This window comes from Ailuropoda melanoleuca, chromosome 2 (genome assembly GCF_002007445.2).
Source record: "Ailuropoda melanoleuca isolate Jingjing chromosome 2, ASM200744v2, whole genome shotgun sequence".
Taxonomy (NCBI): domain Eukaryota; kingdom Metazoa; phylum Chordata; class Mammalia; order Carnivora; family Ursidae; genus Ailuropoda; species Ailuropoda melanoleuca.
The window spans coordinates 106065467-106084658 of record NC_048219.1 but is presented as its reverse complement, the minus strand read 5'-3'; the positions used below and the strand labels follow the sequence as shown (position 1 = coordinate 106084658).

At 41.5% G+C, this 19192-nt stretch overlaps 1 protein-coding gene across 14 annotated transcripts in view; it reads left to right on the top strand.

Moving 5' to 3' along the window:
- The window catches only part of NCKAP5 (NCK associated protein 5), a 950566-nt gene that overhangs the window by 260409 nt on the left and 670965 nt on the right, over positions 1–19192 (top strand). The window contains exon 1 of one of the 14 annotated variants that reach the window (XM_034654448.1): positions 6099–6333. The exons of the other annotated variants lie outside the window; for them this stretch is intronic. The gene's annotated coding sequence lies outside the window, so the exon portion shown is untranslated. Of the gene's footprint in view, positions 1–6098; positions 6334–19192 lie in introns of those variants that run through there. 14 annotated transcript variants of the gene reach the window in all.

The following is a 19192-nucleotide window of genomic DNA, read 5'->3' as shown; positions in this document are numbered from 1 at the left end:
AGCCATAAGCCATTTCGTGTTGTGGTAGCCTTGACTGTGGGTTAGTAATCCATGCTGGTTGAGGCTGGAGAGTTACATAGAGTCAGATCTTGGAGAGCATTGTATGCCAGGTTAAGGACCTTATGTTTTACTTCTGAGCAATGGGAAACTAGTGGCATGAGTCAGTTTTCGCTTTAGACAGTTTACTCTGGTGATTCTGCTGAAGATGGGATTGTAGCCAGCAAAATATAGGCAGGGTGACCCATCAGTAGCCTGAATTAGGGCATTAGGCAATGACAGTGTGGATGGACACCATGTTTTGGAGACAATAACACCAAAGTTAGATGGCGGGTAGAAGTGCAGGAAGGGGGGAGGATGCGAGACTCCCAGGTTTGAAATCTGGGTAACCAGATGGATGATGGGGCCCCCAACTAAGAGGATGCAGAAGAAGGAGTGAATTCCGTGGGAAGTCAGAACATTTTCTGGACATGTTGAATGTGACTTGTCCATGGGTCACTCAAGTCAACAGGTCCAATAGGTAGTTAGATACCCTAGTCTCAATATCAGGGTGAATGTCTGGGTTGAATATTTAGACGTGGGGGCTCTCAGGAAGTAGAGGTAGTTGGCAGCATGACAGAGGCAGAGCCCTCGCTGGGGGGATGAGTAGGGAGAAAGAAAAACATGGAGGCTGAGGATAGAAACATTCAGAATATCAACGTAAAAGAGGGATATATCTATGTCATTCTCAGGGTCCAACGAAATGGTGCATATGAAATATTCAATAAATAAAAAATAAATTATCAATAAATAAATTCCAAATGTATAAATGCAAGTTAAAAGGTACAATTACATAAACAAATTTTAAGATAGTGGTTTTCACCCCTGAGTAAACAATGGAATCACTGAAGGGCCTAAAAAATTATCAGTGACCAAGCTGTATTCCCCAGAGCTCTGACCTAGTTGTTCTGGTGTGGTGCGTAGACATAGGCGCGTGCACGTGTGTGTATATTTTCACATCTGCAGATGACTCCAACACGCGGCCAGGATGTAGCACTAGCAGTCTAGAGGAAACCACAGTTATTTGGGAAGGGCAAGGAGGAGGTGGAAGTCCTGGGGAGAACAGGAAAGGAGCCAAGAAAAAAACAAGGAACGTCATCATTTCAGAAAAAGGGAAAATCAAAACTAGAACAAACATATTCCATAAGAAAGAAAGCAAAGATCTTTGAGGAAAAGCAATAGATCTGGGAGCTGGAGTAAAAGGAGGCCCGTGTTCCTTGACGCATCAGGCCACGTAGATGTGTCCGTATGTCCTCTTCAGTATGCACGTAATAGGTACATTAAGCCATAAAGTCAAGGAGCTAGTCGTGACTGACTAGAATCCAGAACACCCCCAGGGACTAAAATAGCCTCCAGTTGTAAAGTAGAAGCCACTGGAAGTGGTCTTCTCCTCTTAGGGCCTGAAGGGCACCAACGTGACTTTTCCTATAAGATACAGGTATGAGTCGGAGGTATTGACAGCCGTGGGCCTGGTTGCCAGGAACTGCAAACAGGACACCCGATTCCTTTTCATATTTTTCCTAATAAACAAGTGTCACCATGTCAATGGTAGCTCCCATTCCAAGTGAGGGTATATGTTGGAGGTGAGGTTGAAGGCTGCTCTGCTGAGAATTTGATTGAGATGCTTCAAGTGTTTTCCAAATAAGGGAACTGTTCTAATCAAGACATAACTTAGGAAGCTGTCCTGTGGGCTCAGTGCATTCTGAAGGTTAATTTCAGTTTCAGGATTCTGTTGTCGCAGGAACAAATCACTAGATGTTCACTCAGCAAAAGCAAAGTAATTTTGTATGATTTGAATTTAGTTCATTGCTCAACATTAGAGTTCTCTGGCAAATGAGGAGAGAGAGAGCGAGCGAGAGCGAGAGCATGAGGGTAAGGGGTTGGGAGAGAGAGTGTCTAAATGTACCCCCATGAACGTATGAGCAAACACCACCATATATTGTGTTTCAGCTCTCTAAAACACACTTTGTTTGGTCCACTTGGCAGTGGCATACCTCAAAAATATGTGGGTTGTTCAGTATAGTTCATTATTAGCTTTGGATGTTAGAAACTGCTTCAAGACAATGGTACACAGCAGGAGAACCTTATGTTCTCTATTGACCTTCCACTGTCTCTCATAAATACCAGAGCACTAGAATCTGCCCTCTGGTATGTTCTTTTGCTGACAGTTCTCAGATTCATCATTATCCCATACCTGAGACTAATTTGGGTGTCCATGTACTTGGCACCTGTGCCTCAAATTCTGAGGCTGATACCTGGGCGGGAGAATCAGTCTGAGATGACAGCATATATGAAGTCATGGCAGTGATGTCTGAACCCAGACAGATGACTTGGCTCGGGCCTTATGATATACACCTCTCCCCAAAATGGGACATTTTGCAGAAGAAATATGATAATGAGCTTTATGAATCACTCCTATAGCTAAGGTGAGCTATTTTCTCTCAGAAATCCCAGAATGCCTGACTCTCATACATGCCTGGCAGCACAAATGATTGTTATACTGGTAGCCAGAGGCATAAGCTTAAACCCCAGGCCCTCACGCATTCATTCATTCAGTTCATCAGTCTATATTTATTGGGTGTTTACTTTGTGTCAGTTGCTGATTAGACACTGAGGATAAAACGGTGAGTAGGAGAGGACACGGACCTATTCTCCTAGAGTTTGCAGACAACTGAGAACGGATTGGTGGGTGAGGAAACAGATATTTATCACATAATACACTCATGAACATATAATTGTAAACTCATGCGAGTCCTCCCAAGGAAACACATACTTACCCATGAGAGTTTATTGCAGAGCAGTGACCTACACGGGGGAATCTGAAAGGCTTCTTTGTGGAAGTGAGTCCAGTACTGATGTGTGAAGGCTGGAACCTAAAGGGGACATAGCATGTAGAAAGGCCCTGTCGTAAAAAGAGTAATGAAGAGCCAAGGAACCAAGAGACCAGTGTGTTAGGGTGCAGAGAGTAAGGGGAAAATTTAGGGGCGAGGCAGGAGAGACAGATGGGGTCAGATCCTGTAAGGAAGGACTCGAGGTCGTGTTAAAACTTAAAGTATTGCATGGTTTTAAGTGGAGGAGAGTGACACAGAATTCTGATTTGAAAAAATCACTCTGGTGGCTGCCTGGTGAACAGACTGGGGAGAAGAGCATGAGAAGCGTGGGAAGACCGGCTGATGAGTTGCTGTGGAAGTCGAGGCAAGAGATGGTGGCATTTAAGAGCACCATAGTAATGGGGGAGATAGAGAGAAGTGGCTAATTCCTAAGCTGTCTAGGGATAACATTTATAGTGGTGTTAATCAGATTTAGTTTGGGGAGAGGGAGGATCGGGGATGACCGCTACTCTTCTATCCAGCATACCTGGATAAATAGTGGTTTCATTGAGATAGAACTACCAGAAGGGGGGACTAGGTTTGTTGTTGCTGCTCTGGCCTGGGTACACAGTGCCAACCATGAGTTTTATTTATATGTCTTAAGTTTGAGTATCTTTGGGAGACCAAAGAACAGATGTTCTGCAAGTACAGCCTCGGAGTTGACCTGTGAATAATTCCTTCCTGATGCCCTTGCATACAAGGCTTCCAGAAGTAGCTGTGCAGTGCCCCCTGGTGGAACGCCCCATTTTGCAGCTCATCTCCACTTCACCTGATGGCTGAGGATGGGCTTGTCCTCCTAAGAAGCACCCTATGCCATTACATGAGTTTGGTTCATCCCTAGAACTAGGGGATGATATGGTTCTCTATCTCCAAATATGGGCGCATATCATACCCAGTGTATCCTACCAGTGGCTGTTGTGGCTTGAGAAGCCTTTTGATACCGTGGGAGAAATCCTGGTTAGATAGAATGGATTCCCAGTTGGGCTCTGCCATCATAACTAGCCCTGCGACTTGGCCAGCGTGATTTCTCTAGATCAGTATTTCCTCCTGTGTGAGAGAAGCAGCTGAGCTAGACAGTCTATGAATACTTCTGGGTCTAGAATCTCATTGATTCTAATTTCCAGTCTCTGTCACCACTGATCGAATGGTTTGGAGAATGAAGATAAATATGTTTCTAGATATACAGGGTAATCTTTGGCCATTTGGGAATGTCTCATATCTGGTTTTAAATTACAGGCCCTTCATTTAAATGAAGGGGGGTGTTTTAAATTACAGACCCTTCATTTACCGTTCCTTAATCGGGTTAGTATCATTTCTAGCAAGCAATTTTAAATAGGGGTAGAGAAATATTTGTTCTTAAATGCTAGCATTGATTCATGATGAGCTGTGGTGGTCTGTTGAGGATCCTTCTGCGGCATCTTGGCTGGGAGGAGAAAGTGCCACAGTTGATCGGTAATGTCTGTCATTGGTATGGGTTGGGGGATGGTAGCATGTTCAGTGCCTTGCTTTGTCATCCCAGTTCTGAGTTCTGGTATCTGTTTGCCCTGACCATGCACAAGTGTTGGTTAGCGGTTAAAACAAGTCATTACAGGATCGTATTTTCCCAAGCTTGTTCTGGAGCTGAAATTTTCCACTATCTTTTATTGTGTTAAGTTCTAATTTCCAGCAATTGGTTGGAATAATAAGAGGGCGATGACTATGTGTCTAGTTCATTTTGTTTACTGGTTAACACTGCTTAGCACTTCCTGCAGAAAATATGAAATGCCTACATTTCTGTTTCTAAAAGGACAACCTAATGGAAATAAATCCTTCTCTGTGGGTCGAGAATCATGCAGGAACTCAGGGTTAGTCCTCTGTGCTAGTACTTGTCAATATTCACGTGCATACCTACGAGCTGGGGATTTCGTTAAAATTCAGATTCCTGGAGTCTACCCCCAGAGATTCTTATTCAGTGGGTCTGGATGGGACCAGAGATTCTGACAAGCTGCTTGTCTGGGAACACACATAGAATAGCAAATGCCTGTACAGCACTAATAATTGCACACAAAGATGGAGATAGATAAATTGGAAGCACTGTATGTTTGATAGTTAGCCATACCCTCAAGCTGCTTTTTTTAAACAAGTAATACTACTCCCTAAATTCTCGATATGAATTCTATGATTTGCTTCTTTTTCCTAAGAGTGTCATGCAGGAAAAAATACTGGTTGATTGAGGTCTTTGGTTAATTGCATTCCAGGCAATTAACATTTTATTGAGCTCATAGAACACTCAATATATACCACAAAATGTAGTTACTTAATTGTAGCTTTCTTTTAAAAATTTTAGTTGTTTTGTTTAGCTACAAAAATAGCATTTGCTCACTGTTAGAAATTCCAAAAATGCAGAAATACATAAAATAGAAAGTGGAAAACTATCCTGTCCCAAGCCCTAGCCCTCAATTTAATAACGTCATTGGTCAGTGTGAACAGTTTGGACTTTTCCTATGCTTGTGTAAATCTTGTCTGTCTGTCTATATGTTAACATAAACATACAAATAAAGATTTTAGAGGGGAAAACAAATAAATGTCTTTTTCCTTTCTAAAAGTGGGAATTCAATTTTAAGTCCCCCAGGATGAGATTCAAAGGAGGCAAAAGTGAAGATTTCCTCTCTCCTTTCTCTTCCACATTTCTGTACTTTGCTTCTTGACACTTCTAATATAATATTTTAAACATCTTTCCAAATAAGTGCACACACTGTGTCTTTGCTTGCCAGTGTTTTAGTTGTGTTGAGCTGGTTCCCTTTGTCTGACTATAAATCCCAATTTTGATTCTTTTACATCTTACAGAATACTTTACACAGAGACCCGTATGAGATCCCTGGTAAATATAGGCCTGATTCATTTTACAGACCTTTGAGGTGTCCTGATATCACAGTGGGTCTTTTCTCAGGTCTGGGAGATAATGTAAGAATGCTTGGTCATCTCTTCTATTCGTATTCGCTGAGCACCTAGTATGTGCCAAGTATTGCTGTATACCTCTCTAACTGTCCCAGACACTAGGGTTATAAAAGTGAATAAATGAGAAGGCCATGGTCCCTGCCGTGACAATCCAAGTAAATAAACAGCTTGGACTGCGTTCCTGCAGTTTTGTGGAAAGATGATACTTGGTCTTTTGTGGGTTTTTAAAGAGAATGAGAAAAGTCTGGTAACTTTCCTCCTTCATTTGACATGAGAGGATGAGACCATCACTGGCCCTGAGATTTCTCCCCCAGCTTTGGCCAGAATCCAGTTTGGTGAAATACATCTGGAGGTCAGATGCAGGGTGGGGCAGTTCAGAGAATCATTCTCTCTCTCTGAGTGCTTCAAAGGACATGCAAGGGCAAGACTAAGACATTGTTATTATTTTGAGCCGAGAGAGATACGCGTATCGGGATTTACAGGAATAGCGGTAAGCTTTATTAATTTATTTGTTCAGGCGATGGAGTGTGAAATAATGTTTTTGACCAATGCAGAGGTGGAATATGAATTCATGCTGCGGATTCAACTCAGGTTATACGTCAACCCTAGTTTGCATCAGACACCTATGGCATATTATGTAAATAGAGTTCTATCATTATACAAAACTACAATTATTGTCGAGACAGCTCTTAATAGCATGGCTACTTATCTGGACATTGAGAGCACTGGGATTTATTCCTCTGTGGCATAAGTGACTTTGTTATTCGGATTTCTCATATAGCTCGTTTATTGAAATAATTAGAAACAAATTACTCACATCCGCATTGGTAGGATAAGCTCCTTAACAAATCACCATTCCACGATCATTCCAGCCTGGGCTTCTGAAAATATATGCTCACGAACTTTTATCAGGAAGCGTGAAGACCATATAGGTTTTAAATTTAATACTTGATAATCTTCTGACAACGGTTGAGCAGCACTTAATGAGCTTAGGCTCTCTGCAATTAAGATGTTCTGAATTGGGGTGAGATAGAATGGAGGGAGGTTTTGTTCTTTTCAATTAATTTCCTAGGTGGCACACGCCGCTTGCCTCTGATACCCTTTCCCGGCTGTGGGCCACTCCCTGTGCTGGGATGAGGAGGCCCGGGGAAGAAGGTCCGCCAGGTTAATTACACCTGCCACTCTTCAGTTCCCAGCCCCCAAGCTGTGATTGGTATGCTTTGGATGGAAGTTACCCCTTCCAGTCCGACTTTATGCAATTCGATGCAAAAATTAGCAGATGGGAGCTAAGAAGTTGGCTTCAGGTCCGAGCTTTCCAGTGACTCATGCTATGAGGCTGGTTTGGTGCCTGTAGCTTTGCTGGCTGCCTCCCTAGTCCTAGCCAGTTCTCACCACCCTTTCCATCTTCCTATTGCTCTGCTGTCTTCTGATGTCTTGTGCGTTCTTAGAACACTCAGACTGCCACCTTCACTCTAAACCTCAGCTGCTCTGCACACAGTAGGTGGTCTGTGAATTATTTCTGGGTAAGTAAGGGGGGAGGGCACTGCATACCTAGCTAGGCAGATTTTGAAGGTACTCCTTAAACCCGTTTTCTGACTTCCTTTACTCAACCTCAAGGCTCTGTATGTGAAATGCTTTAGTTGAGTGTTCTTCTCTTTCTTTTCCTCCTGGTTTTTGATCCTGATAAAGGATGGCAATGGGAATAATTCATTTCTTACTTGCCTAGTGATTTTTACATAGTGTAGTTGGTGGCAAGTGCTTTGCTGCAGAGTTTCACTAAGAGTTTCATAAGGTTGTTCTAACATTTTTACTGTATTTATTTAAGCTTGCATGCTTTCCAAAGTTCACTGAGACACAGAATAATTTGAAATTTTGGCTAATTCCAAATAATTTATATTTGGCTTTAGAATTAATAATAATTATTATTAATAATAATATTAGTAGTAGTAATTTGGAATTAATAGTAATGTTGGATTATGTGGCCAATTTTATATTTTGATTATTATTTTGGTAGTGTTAAGCTAAAATAAGGGATGAAATAGAGATAACTCAGTTTCCAGTGGATGGTTGTAGGTGAATGAGAGAGTCCAGTGTATAGGAACAGATTTCAATGACTCAGAAACGCAGGGTTAGGCACTCAACTTCGGAATTTTTTTAAAATTTGTTTTATTTCCCTGATACCTTTTATTCAGGAACTATTAAACACTATGTCTGAGATCTAAGGCATTTCTGCCCATGCTGCCAGACGAATCAATCCTAGAATTGATTTCAGGCCTCTCTGCAGAGATGTGAGGTTGTATGTGCTTGTCCAAAAAGGAATCCGGGTTCTCTACAGGAATGGGATGTAGCAGTGACAACTTGGCCTTTATTTCAGACAGGCATCCCCAGCGATAGCTAGCATTGCTGCAGACCACAGGAAGCCACTGGAATATTCGAAGCAGGAGACTGTGGTGATCAATCTATGTTTTAGAAAGACGACAGCGGCTACAGTGTGGAGGGTGGGTAAGAGGGAGTATGAAGCAGACAGACTGGTCAGGAAAGGTTTGCAAGGGTCTCGATGAGGCTCCCTGAAGACCGAGCTGGAACAGTGGCCATAAGGATGGCAAGAAGGGGATGTTTCTCAAGAATATTTAGAAGGTGGACAACCCAAGAGAACTTGGTGGCATAGCACCCTAACAAATGGAGGTGGAGGAAGGGTTGAAGATGACCCCCCAGAGTCCTGGTTTGTGTGAGTGGTAAGTAGTGATACCCCAGCTCACATGGTTTTAGTTGGGTGTGAGCATGCTGAGTTTTAATGGTCAATCAACGTTTACTGGAATTTGCTACTAGCTGCTAATACCATTACCTTATAAATCATTCATTTTTGTTAGTTGCAAATATAATGAATTTGAGATATTGTTTGTAATGTATTGGGGTAATTCACCATTTCTGATACCTACCTTTTTATAAATTTATTCATTCAGTCATCAGATATTTGTTGGGTATTTATCGATAATGTGCACCAGACTTGTACTGAAAGCAAAACTCTGATGCCTTCTCCTCATTCTTATTGGACCTGTGCATGATTTCATTTTTTTCCCCCCAACCCTTGGTGGGGATCCCCACACTTCCCCAAATGCTGAGTCAGGCCTTTGGTCCTGGAGAGCCAGTGTCTCTGACTTGGTCTCAGTGGCCACTCTCTAAAGCACTCTTTCTCCTGCTTGGGCTGGCGTTTTAAGCATTAGACTCATTTCCCTTTTTAAACTCCTGTTTTCATTTACATGCCTACTCTGAAAAATATTGGCTTTCAGGTTATTGTTCATTTTTTTTTCCAGGTATTTAAATATATGCTGGATTCATTTCATCTGGCTCCTTTCATAGTTCTGGCTACCTCTGGCCTACCATTGTCTTTTTAGAACATTACTAGTGCCCTAGAAAAATAGCATTTTAATAACGTTTTGGAACATGAGAAATTGGGGTAGGTAAGCTCTAAAATGACAAAGAGAGCATAAGATCATGAGAGCAGTATGTTTTTGAATGAGTATCTACCACTTCAAATGACAGCAGAACTTTGAACAGGAGAATTTTCCTCGTGAAAACTGGAAAATCCCTCTTAGGGATTTGTTCTACTGCCAAAGAAACACTAATTCTCTTCACCTCCTGCAGGGCTGTGGCAATAACGTAAGAAGGGCATAAGGATGGAGAGTGACTGAACTTATGAATTTAGGGTTGTCCCACTCAGGAGAGTTTGAAACCCAGTTGTTGGCATGCCCTTTGGCTTTGGGGTCTATCCGTAATGGAATTCCAGGAGCCCTCTGGGTCTTTCTGAGAAGAGGAAAGACAGTAAATCTGGCCTTAGGCACAAAGTCTGATGAGGGTTTTCCTGAGGCTGATTACTTTTCCAGTTGTGTGGATCTTATTGTAATGTACTTTGGAGATGCTTCTCCTTTCCCTAAAGACCAACAGCAGAGAGAAAAAGTAGGTTCCATGCTTATTTTGTGATTGGTTTGCCATCTGTGTGGCCTGATGTTTGCTGGGGATAGGATGGACTTGGGCGGTGGTATTAGGAGATGGGGATGGACAAGAAGAAAAGAAATTTTCAACCATTGGGAGGCAACGAAAATGTGCTCAATTAAGAAAGGCTTGAAAGTGTAGGGAAGCTACTCAAGAGGATTTTTGTAGTTAGAAGGGGCCTAAGAAAGATGGCCTGGTGAGAGAATTGTAGGATCAACTACGGGTGAAGGTGCAAATCTGGAAGAGAAGTGTATTGTTGGGAAGGAAATTTCTTCCTGAAACAGGTGGGGCAACGTAGCTGGATCCAAGCAAAGCAGACTTGTCCCCCCTAGATCTAAGGAGAAGAGTGAGCCACCATCCTGGAAGGCTCTGAGAATCAAAGGCGAAACCTCATTGGTGTTTCCTAGCAACAGGGTGCCCAACTGGATAGAATATGACAGGTAATTCATCAGCCTGGGTACAGGTCATGCCCTAAGGCAACTCTCAGTACTGTTTGGGGGAAGGATTTGCTAGAAGGAGGAGGATGACACAAGAGAAAGGAGAATCAATGTTAAGGTCCATGTCTAGGAAGACAATTCCTCTTTTCTTGGGAAAGAGAATGAACAGGGAATCTTCTCTCTGACCCCTCACAGGATGCAGACAGAGAAGGAGCAAATCCTGCCTCACAGACGAATTTCCTTTACTCCATGTCTGTGATTAGGATCCATTTAGGCTGCTCAATCTTCTTGTAGTGGAGAGGTGTGGGAATGGAAAAACTGAGGTTCCCAAAACAAAGGCGGGAGTTCAGCCAACATTTGTCGAGTTGCTGTAACTGCACTTGCTGCCGACGAGCCCCTACACCGCCTCCCTGGGCTTAGTGACTGATGAGGAGAGGTGGAAGGTGGTTGTGGGGGAGCTGCGTAAGCCTCAGGAACAGGCCAGAACTTGTGAGCAGGGAGAGGCCAGCCATTCAGGTCCACGTGGATTATTCACCCAGGAATCACTGGCCCCAGCCCTGCCTCAGGGATCCCACCTGAATTCTCACTTTCATATAGAAAACTAAGGCCCATGGAGTTGCAGTAATTTTGTTTAAACTAATAATTTGGCAGGTCCACGATCAGAGCACTTTCCTCTATAAACAAATCTCTTTTCTTTTCCTTCTAATGATGGCATCACGTTTGCGAATCACTGAGATCTATATGTGGGGGGTGTGTGTGTCGGGGAGTGATGAACTATGTGTGAGTCAGTGGTATTATGGGGAGGAAGAAAAGAGAGAGACATATGGTGGAAATACAAGAAAATTTCTGTTGGTGAATTTGAGTTTTGTTGTCTGGAAACAGAAAGTGTGCTTAATTACTTTTTTACTACTCCATTTCGCTATTTACTTTTTTTTACTTTCTAGAGGCTGAATGTTATGTTTGGAAAGGGGGAGGCTATTTGATAATGTGCAACCTATTTGTTTACTTTTCTACCAAGCAAATACAGTGGGTTTCTACAGAGACTTTGAACCCGAATATTATGTGCCTCTCCCCTCCTGCTGGTGTTTTCAAGGCTATCTGTATGTGATAGGCCTATGCTTCTAGTAGTCTATCCCTACTTCTCCATAGGATTTAATCCCTTAACAATGAGAGAATTGTTTGCATTCATATTGCTAAATATACTACTACATTCTGTGACTTCTAAATGAATTGTTTTGGAAGTTAAAAACAGTATATTCATCTCTAAGGAAATGAAGAGTTTTTCTGTGAATCCCAGGAAGAGAACTTTGAGAATCTCAAGGGATCCTCACTTTGTCTTATGTGTCCTCTTAGCCTGTCTACACTCAGTTTTCTCAGATAAAAATCTTGTTTTTCTTAGAAAGTGAATCTGGCTCACAAAAGTCATTTCCCAAGGAAGAGCCACTCCTGCCCCAAATTCGGACATAAGCCAGGTCTGGCGTCCATTCTCCCTCTCCTCCCGCCATCTTTTCTGTACATCATTTGACCCTTGACAGTATCCCTTTATCCTGCCTCTGCTGCCTACACCTATAGTTTCTTTCTGCCGTTTTCTTTCAACACTCTGAGTAAGGATTGGATAAATGCCTTTTACAATAATATAGAAGCATAAAAACACAATGAGATCCTAATAATATCTAACATAAAGTATTTACCATGTGCTGGGCCTTTTGACAAATATGTACATTAAATGATCTCAACAGCCCTATATTCTAGGTAACATTTTTATCATTTCCATTTTATACGTGAGGAAACTGAGACTTGGAATGTTTACATAACGTAACCAAAGTCACACAAAGCAGAGAATTAGGACTAGAACGCAGGAGAATCTGATTCCAGAAACTTTTAACTTTCAGTTGACCCTTGAACAACATAGGTTTGACCTGCATGGGTCCACTTATATGTGGATTTTTTTTTTAATAAATGTAGTACAGTACTATAAATGTATCCTCTTTTCCTTATAATTTTCTTAATATTCTTTTCTCTATCTTACTTTTTTGTAAAATACAGTATATAATAAATATAACATGCAAAATATTTGTTAAACAAGTGTTCATGTTAACGGTAAGGCTTCTGGTCAATAGTAGGCCATTAGTAGTTACGTTTTTAGAGAGTCAAAAGTTATATACCGATTTTTGACTATGCAGGGGATTGGTGTCCTTAAGCCCCATATTGTTATTATATTTTAAGTAACAGGTCTTAAAAGAGTTCTGGGAAATCTAACATATCTAAAGAATGCACATCTTTTTTTTTTATTATATTATGTTAGTCACCATACAGTACATCCCCAGATTCCGATGTAAAGTTTGATGCTTCATTAGTTGCATATAACACCCAGTGCACCATGCAATACGTGCCCTCCTTACTACCCATCACCAGTCTATCCCATTCCCCCACCCCCTCCCCTCTGAAGTCTTTAGTTTGTTTCTCATAGTCCATAGTCTCTCATGTTTCATTCCCCCTTCTGATTACCCCCCTTCTTAACCCTTTCTTCCCCTACCGATCATCCTAGTTCTTATGTTCCATAGATGAGAGAAATCATATGATAATTGTCTTTCTCTGCTTGACTTATTTCACTTAGCATTATCTCCTCCAGTGCCGTCCATGTTGCAGCAAATGTTGAGAATTCGTTCTTTCTGATAGCTGAGTAATATTCCATTGTATATATGGACCACAGCTTCTTAATCCAGTCATCTGTTGAAGGGCATCTCGGCTCCTTCCATGATTTGGCTATTGTGGACAATGCAGCTATGAACATTGGGGTGCATATGGCCCTTAAAGAATGCACATCTTAAGTCAATTGAATGAATACCTCATTTGGGAGTACTGAGCTGAAGCCAGTCATGGTTTAGAGATACTTGAGATGCTCATGGGGGTTGTGGTAGGTTGGGATGAGCAAGGAGAAGATTTTTGAAATCATAACGTGGCTGCTATTCACTGTGTAACTTGCATCGTTCTCAAAAATAGGTTGTGAAAGCCACCATAAGGAGGGATGTCCTCAGGAGCTACATTCATTGAAGAGTTGCTCAGAGAAGAGGGGCTTGCCGAAAGGGTGAGGGATTGCTACCAAGGGCTGGTAGAATGGCCTATATCCAGATAGAGTGAGTGAGTCATCAGATCCTTATTTGAGCTCCCTGGAAGGTTTGTTTTACCTGCCTTTCCACCCTAATGGGGAAGTGTTTGCATCATCAGTCACCACCACTGAGACATCTGGGCATCCCTGGTCTGAAGTGCAATGATGTTGGCTTCCCAGAGCCCAAACGAGCTCTACAAAGAGGATGCTGTTATTGGAGGGCAAGGTGCAACCCAGAAGGTGCCTGTGGGAGTAACTGCCACAATGAGGAAGTTCTGAGTTACAGGAATGGCAGTGGGCATAAAGGGAAATGGGGTTGTTGAAAGGAAGAGGAGTAGCCAGAATAAATATTTTATTCATCATATAACAGGCAGTGATCTGGGTTCCCAAATCTGTCCCAATTCAGTTGGCCTAGAATAGGGTCTAGGAATATATACTTACTTAAAGTATCTCCAAGGTGATTCTGGTCATCGATTCTTTACCTGGCACTGATGTTAAAGACAAACATCAAAAATACTTCTAAGACATCAGCCTTTGAATCCAAGAAGGGTGTTGTTGCCACTAACAGAGATAGCTGAGCCCCTGGACATGGGGAAAAGAAATAAGGGTTTTGGAACAACATGCAGTGATGAGATACTGAGAAAGTGTTCTTTAGTCAAAGGAAATAGGGGCAGGAGACCATTTTTATTAAGTCTCTTCTGTGCTAAAAATCCCACATACTTCCTTTCTTCTATGGGATAACATCTCATTCCTTAATCTGGCATTTGAAGGACCCCATGGTTCGTTCATCTGCCTGCCCATCATTTCCCTCGTTTTTCCTGTAGTGAAACCCTTGTGATAGACACAGCGTTCTGCTCACTGACCCCAAACCAGCCACATACTTTCCCATCCTTGTCATCCTTGCTCATAGTAGTTGACCTTCCTGATAGTCTCTACTCCCTGAATTATCTATTCATGAATCTTACTCACCCTTCAGGGCAAACTCAAATCTCAGCTCCTTTGCCAGCAGCAACATGACCCTCTTTCCTCTCTGATTATGGTTCTTCTGGGCCTGCTCACTCGTTTGGCCTTAAAACCACCAACCTTGAAGGTATGCATTCATTTCCTACTCAACTCTATTGCATAAACACTGAGGAAAGAGGCTTTAGATTAATTCCACTCTTGGTCCCTTATAAAATCTGGCGGAATGGTGTGTTTGTATTATTTAAGGACAGGGTTGCATAGAGACATTTGTTGAAGCCCTGAAACTCAGTCCTCTGTGAATAACTGTAAAAGAAAAGGAGCAGGTTTGGGACAGCGACAAGGGACAGGAGAGAAGGAAGCCCACTAGAGAAATGCTCAGAGGTTTGGATGCAGAACCCCGGTGGGGATCCAGCACATTAGCAGCCCAGTGGGAGAAAATGTGCGAGGAGAGATTGGCTCTCAGTCTTTATTGATTCAGAGGTTGAAGCAGACGTGTATGAGAACATATATTATTTTTATAGTAAAATCAAGGATGTACAACTTTATATAGCAGCTTGGAGTCACTCTTCCATTCAGATTTGAAGAATTATTTATTGAGCGCTCACTGTGTGCCAGACACTATGCATATTATCTGGTAATATTATAAACAGGTTTGTTCCGAACTTCCAAAGCAGACATCGTTGCCAGCCACCTCCATGCCCCTTGGTGCCATTCGAAAACCATGAGTTATGTTATTTCATGTTGCGTCAAGGAGCACATGGCATTCATTTTCATGGAAATCTAACTAAGCACAGATGTCTGATTGTGTCTTCTCGCCTAAGGATTTAACTACACACAGGGGCTACCTTCTTTCTCACCTCCCGCATGCTTTGATTATATGCTTGAGTACTGAGGTTCTTTCTTAAATGATGGCTTAAAAAAATCCAAATGGCTAGAAGTGAAAGCCTGATTTCTAATGCATGACTGATAGTATACCGTACAAATAAATGTTGATGCAAAACCAGCAGATTTTCTCTTGCATAGGCCAGGGGTCTTAGTTGATGAGAGACAACCACTTCTGTTTTGAACTACGTACTACGCCTACATGTTTTCAGATTCTCCTTGTTCCCTACCTGAGACTATACTGAGAATCAAAAGACCTGTATTATCCAGCCTGGTGACTGAGAATCTAACGGGTTCCTGTAGTCTCTGCTTGGCTGGGAGGCATATTATGAGGCTGGGCAAATTCACTTGAATGAATCTCATTTGTTACTTTCAGGTCAGTAAGCATCTTAAGCATGGTAGCGCCTGCGACACTCTTTGTCATATCCTGAACTGCTAAGCAGGGCTCTCCCTGGAGAAGAGTTAACCAAAAGGAATGTGATCTTTTGAGTCCTCACACAGGACATACTTGTGTAAAAGAAACTGAAGAATGAGTCCATTTTGATGACCTGGCTTTTTTTTTTTAAATGCTAAAAATACATTAGCCAAACTTTTTAAATTGAGTTCATTAGCGTCTTGAAATTGCATACACATTAATAGGATTTTTATTATTAATTCTTCTAATTTGTTTATACTAGGCTCTGAAAGGGGTCTTATTATTTTCTTGAGTCTAGCTATGCATTGATGAGACTCATTAAGCATAATGGAATCTGGCAATTTATCACCCAGATTAAAAGCCCTTTCCATGTAACCTCCATTTACCCTTTATATTTAGAGGCACCTCCTTGGCATCAATCAAGGGCTCAGTGTAATTTCCCAGATCCCTCAGTAACAGAATCTCTGTGGAGCTCCGCATGTCCTTCCTGTCCTGCGCTGCCCTTCCTCCTACTCACATTAACATGAATACTTGGTTCTTTTTATTCAAGCGAAGTTGTAAAAACCATACAGAGGTAAGCTGTTTGGATAAATGCAACTTCTCCTCTTCTGTCTTTTCTTTCCCAAGCCTTTTCTGGTTATAATTTCTTCACTTGAGCCTTGTTCTTCAGGGAACTATCAGAAATCAATGCCCTTTACAAATGCTAAACGTCTCTTTCTTGTTATGAATGGAGCATTAGCCACCTAAGGTCTCCTGTCTTCCCCCTTCATGACTAATAGGATTGTAATTTCATCAAGGTCTCTGATGACATCAAAAACCATACCAGTGAAATGTTAAGTGGATTTGGATGTGACCTGATCCCTGAGATGAAATTCAAAGCACTGTCTATTTAAAGGTTCAGAGGCGGTGGGATCCCAGCTAAACTGGCCGCTCTGACCAGTGAAGGTGTCCCTGTCGGGGCTGACTGGATGAAGATAATAAATCATTTCTTAAAAAACACTTCAAACAAAATATAAAATACCCAAGCAGACATAGGGAAGACACAACTGCTTACATTTTCATCCACTCTCTGCATTTATAATCTCTCCTTCTCTTTTACAAATAAATTTTTTAAAAAAACCACTCTAATGCTATTCGAGCCACATAAGATCCTGTTCCACTGTGCAACAGAAGTGCTATTGTTTTAGTGTTCTTATTTGGAAGATTTTTGTTTGTTTTTTCTTAATTGTTGTTTACCTTTAATTGGTATTGACTTGTGTTCCTTAATTTGGGCCTAGCCCTGCCTTTGTGATAGCTGGGTGGAATGAGAGGGGCATGGTGTAATTTTCAGGACAGAATCAAACTATGTTGCAAATTGGAAGTTTGAATGGCCAGTTGGCCTCAGTACTGAAATCCACAAAGCTAAATGGTCAGAGTATAATATTAATGAACAGGAGCACTTAATGTTTTTTTTAATTCTTTGTTCTCCCTTTGGTGATAGTGAACCTAACTAAAATCATCTGTCTCTGTCAAGGGATCACTGTTTTCAAAGGCATTCATTCAAAACCTTAGTTAGCATTTTTGTGGCTCAGCCTTTGACTTCCAGCCCTGATTCTGGCCTATTATCATTTCCATAGCCCTGTCCCTGACCTCTTGCACTGCAGTCTCCCCCTGTCAATCATCCTATGGGCTGCTGGATGACACCAGTTACATGGCTTTTGCCACATGGTTTTCTTGGTGAAGTTGTCCCTGGCTCCCATTTCTTTCTGCATCATATCTAACTCTTTGCATGGCTTCTGAAGCCTTTCGTGGTCTGGCCCCACTCCACCTGTGTGGTCGGGTCCCCATCTTCCCCAGCACAGATGAATCTTAGCTCTGCTTCAGTCATCATCCATGCAGTTTGGATATGTCCTTGTGGAAATAACCGCCCTGATCTTAACCTTTTCAAAGCATATCCATCTTTAATCCACGAAGCATGCTCTGATACTTGGAAATCTTCCACTCCTCTGAATTCAGCGAGACTTGTGATAGGTGTGGTATAATATTATCCTTCATTCTCTTTTATTTGAGATTTGTATGTGCCCCCCACCTCACACCCACACTGATTCCAAAAGGATTCGCAGGAGTTACTTAAGTAGATAGCATCTTGTAATATTTGATCATTGCTTTCTATCTTTATTTGTCATCTCCTCTACTCAGTCATTAGCTTTTCTAAGACAGGGACCATAACTCATGCCTCATTTTGAAAGGTAACCTGGGAAAATGGAGAGGACACAGGGCTAGAAGTTAAAGGACTTGAGTCCAAATACAATTTTGCTACAAATTAACACTGCAACTTTAGGTGAATTACTTGAGCCCTGAGGATTTAAATTATATAGAAACTGCAAATAATTACATTTTCCACCAAATATAAAGAGATTTTTCTTTCCATAAAAATTTATATAACTTTCCATTCTAAAAAAAAAAAAAATTATACAGAAACCCTTAAAGCAAAAATTAAAAATCAGCTGAATTTGTACTACCCTGAGGTAAAGACTCTTCTTGGCGTTTGTCATTTTACGTAGATTTCTTTTAATCCATGTGCACTCATGGGTAAGAGACCTGTCTATCTACCTATCAATCATCTGCTTATCTAATAATGGGGAAAATACTGATTTCTTGTCCGCTTTGCCTGCTTAACAATACGAAATGCACGTATTTGGGGGCCCCTGGATGGCTTGTTGGTTAAGCATCTGACTCTTGGTTTTGGCTCAGGTCACAATCTGATCTCAGGGTCGTGGGATCAAGCCCAGCATCAAGCCAGAACTCAGTGTGGAGTCTGCTTGGGACTCTCTCTCTCCCTCTCTCTGCTCCTCCTCCCATGCTCTCTCTTTTTCTCTCTCTAAAATAAGTAAATCTTTCTTTTAAAAAAGTGCACATATTTTCAATTCACCAAATTATCACAGAATTATATGCATATTAAACCCTATATAGTCCCTTTTTAAAACATATTTTAGAGAATAACATCGGAGTACTGGCTGCTGACTGCTGAAAGAAGTATGTAATCTTCAGTTTGTCACCTTTGATGAGATATTTCTGCCTTTGGTACAGAACTTTCCATGTGACTCTTTGCCTTCCTAATTGAACATTCATTGGCTGGCTTCAGTCCAGTCAGCTTCTGACTGAGCTGATGCCTCCACTTCCAGCCCCTCACAAATTCCAGCTTTGTCTCCACACAGTCCCTTTGCCAGAATTCCAACATCCAAAAGGCTCTAGCTGTCAAAAGTTTTCTTTATTTTTTCTTGTTTTTTGTTTTTTGGTTTTTTTTTTAAGGGTTTGACCCAACTCAGTTGGCACAAGAACCTGATATAAATTGGTGTGAGGCAACTTAGTTTTTATGTAATTGTTTTGGTGCGGACATTTACGTGTTTCACTTCCAAAATGTGAAGGTACTTGACTATGAGTTACTGCACCGAGTCCCTCCTGACAGTGATGCATAATACAGAATATATTTCTCTATTAACTACCTGATCCATATAAAATATTCTGACTTTCAAAATCTATCTGGTACAAAGGGTTTTGATTAAGAGAT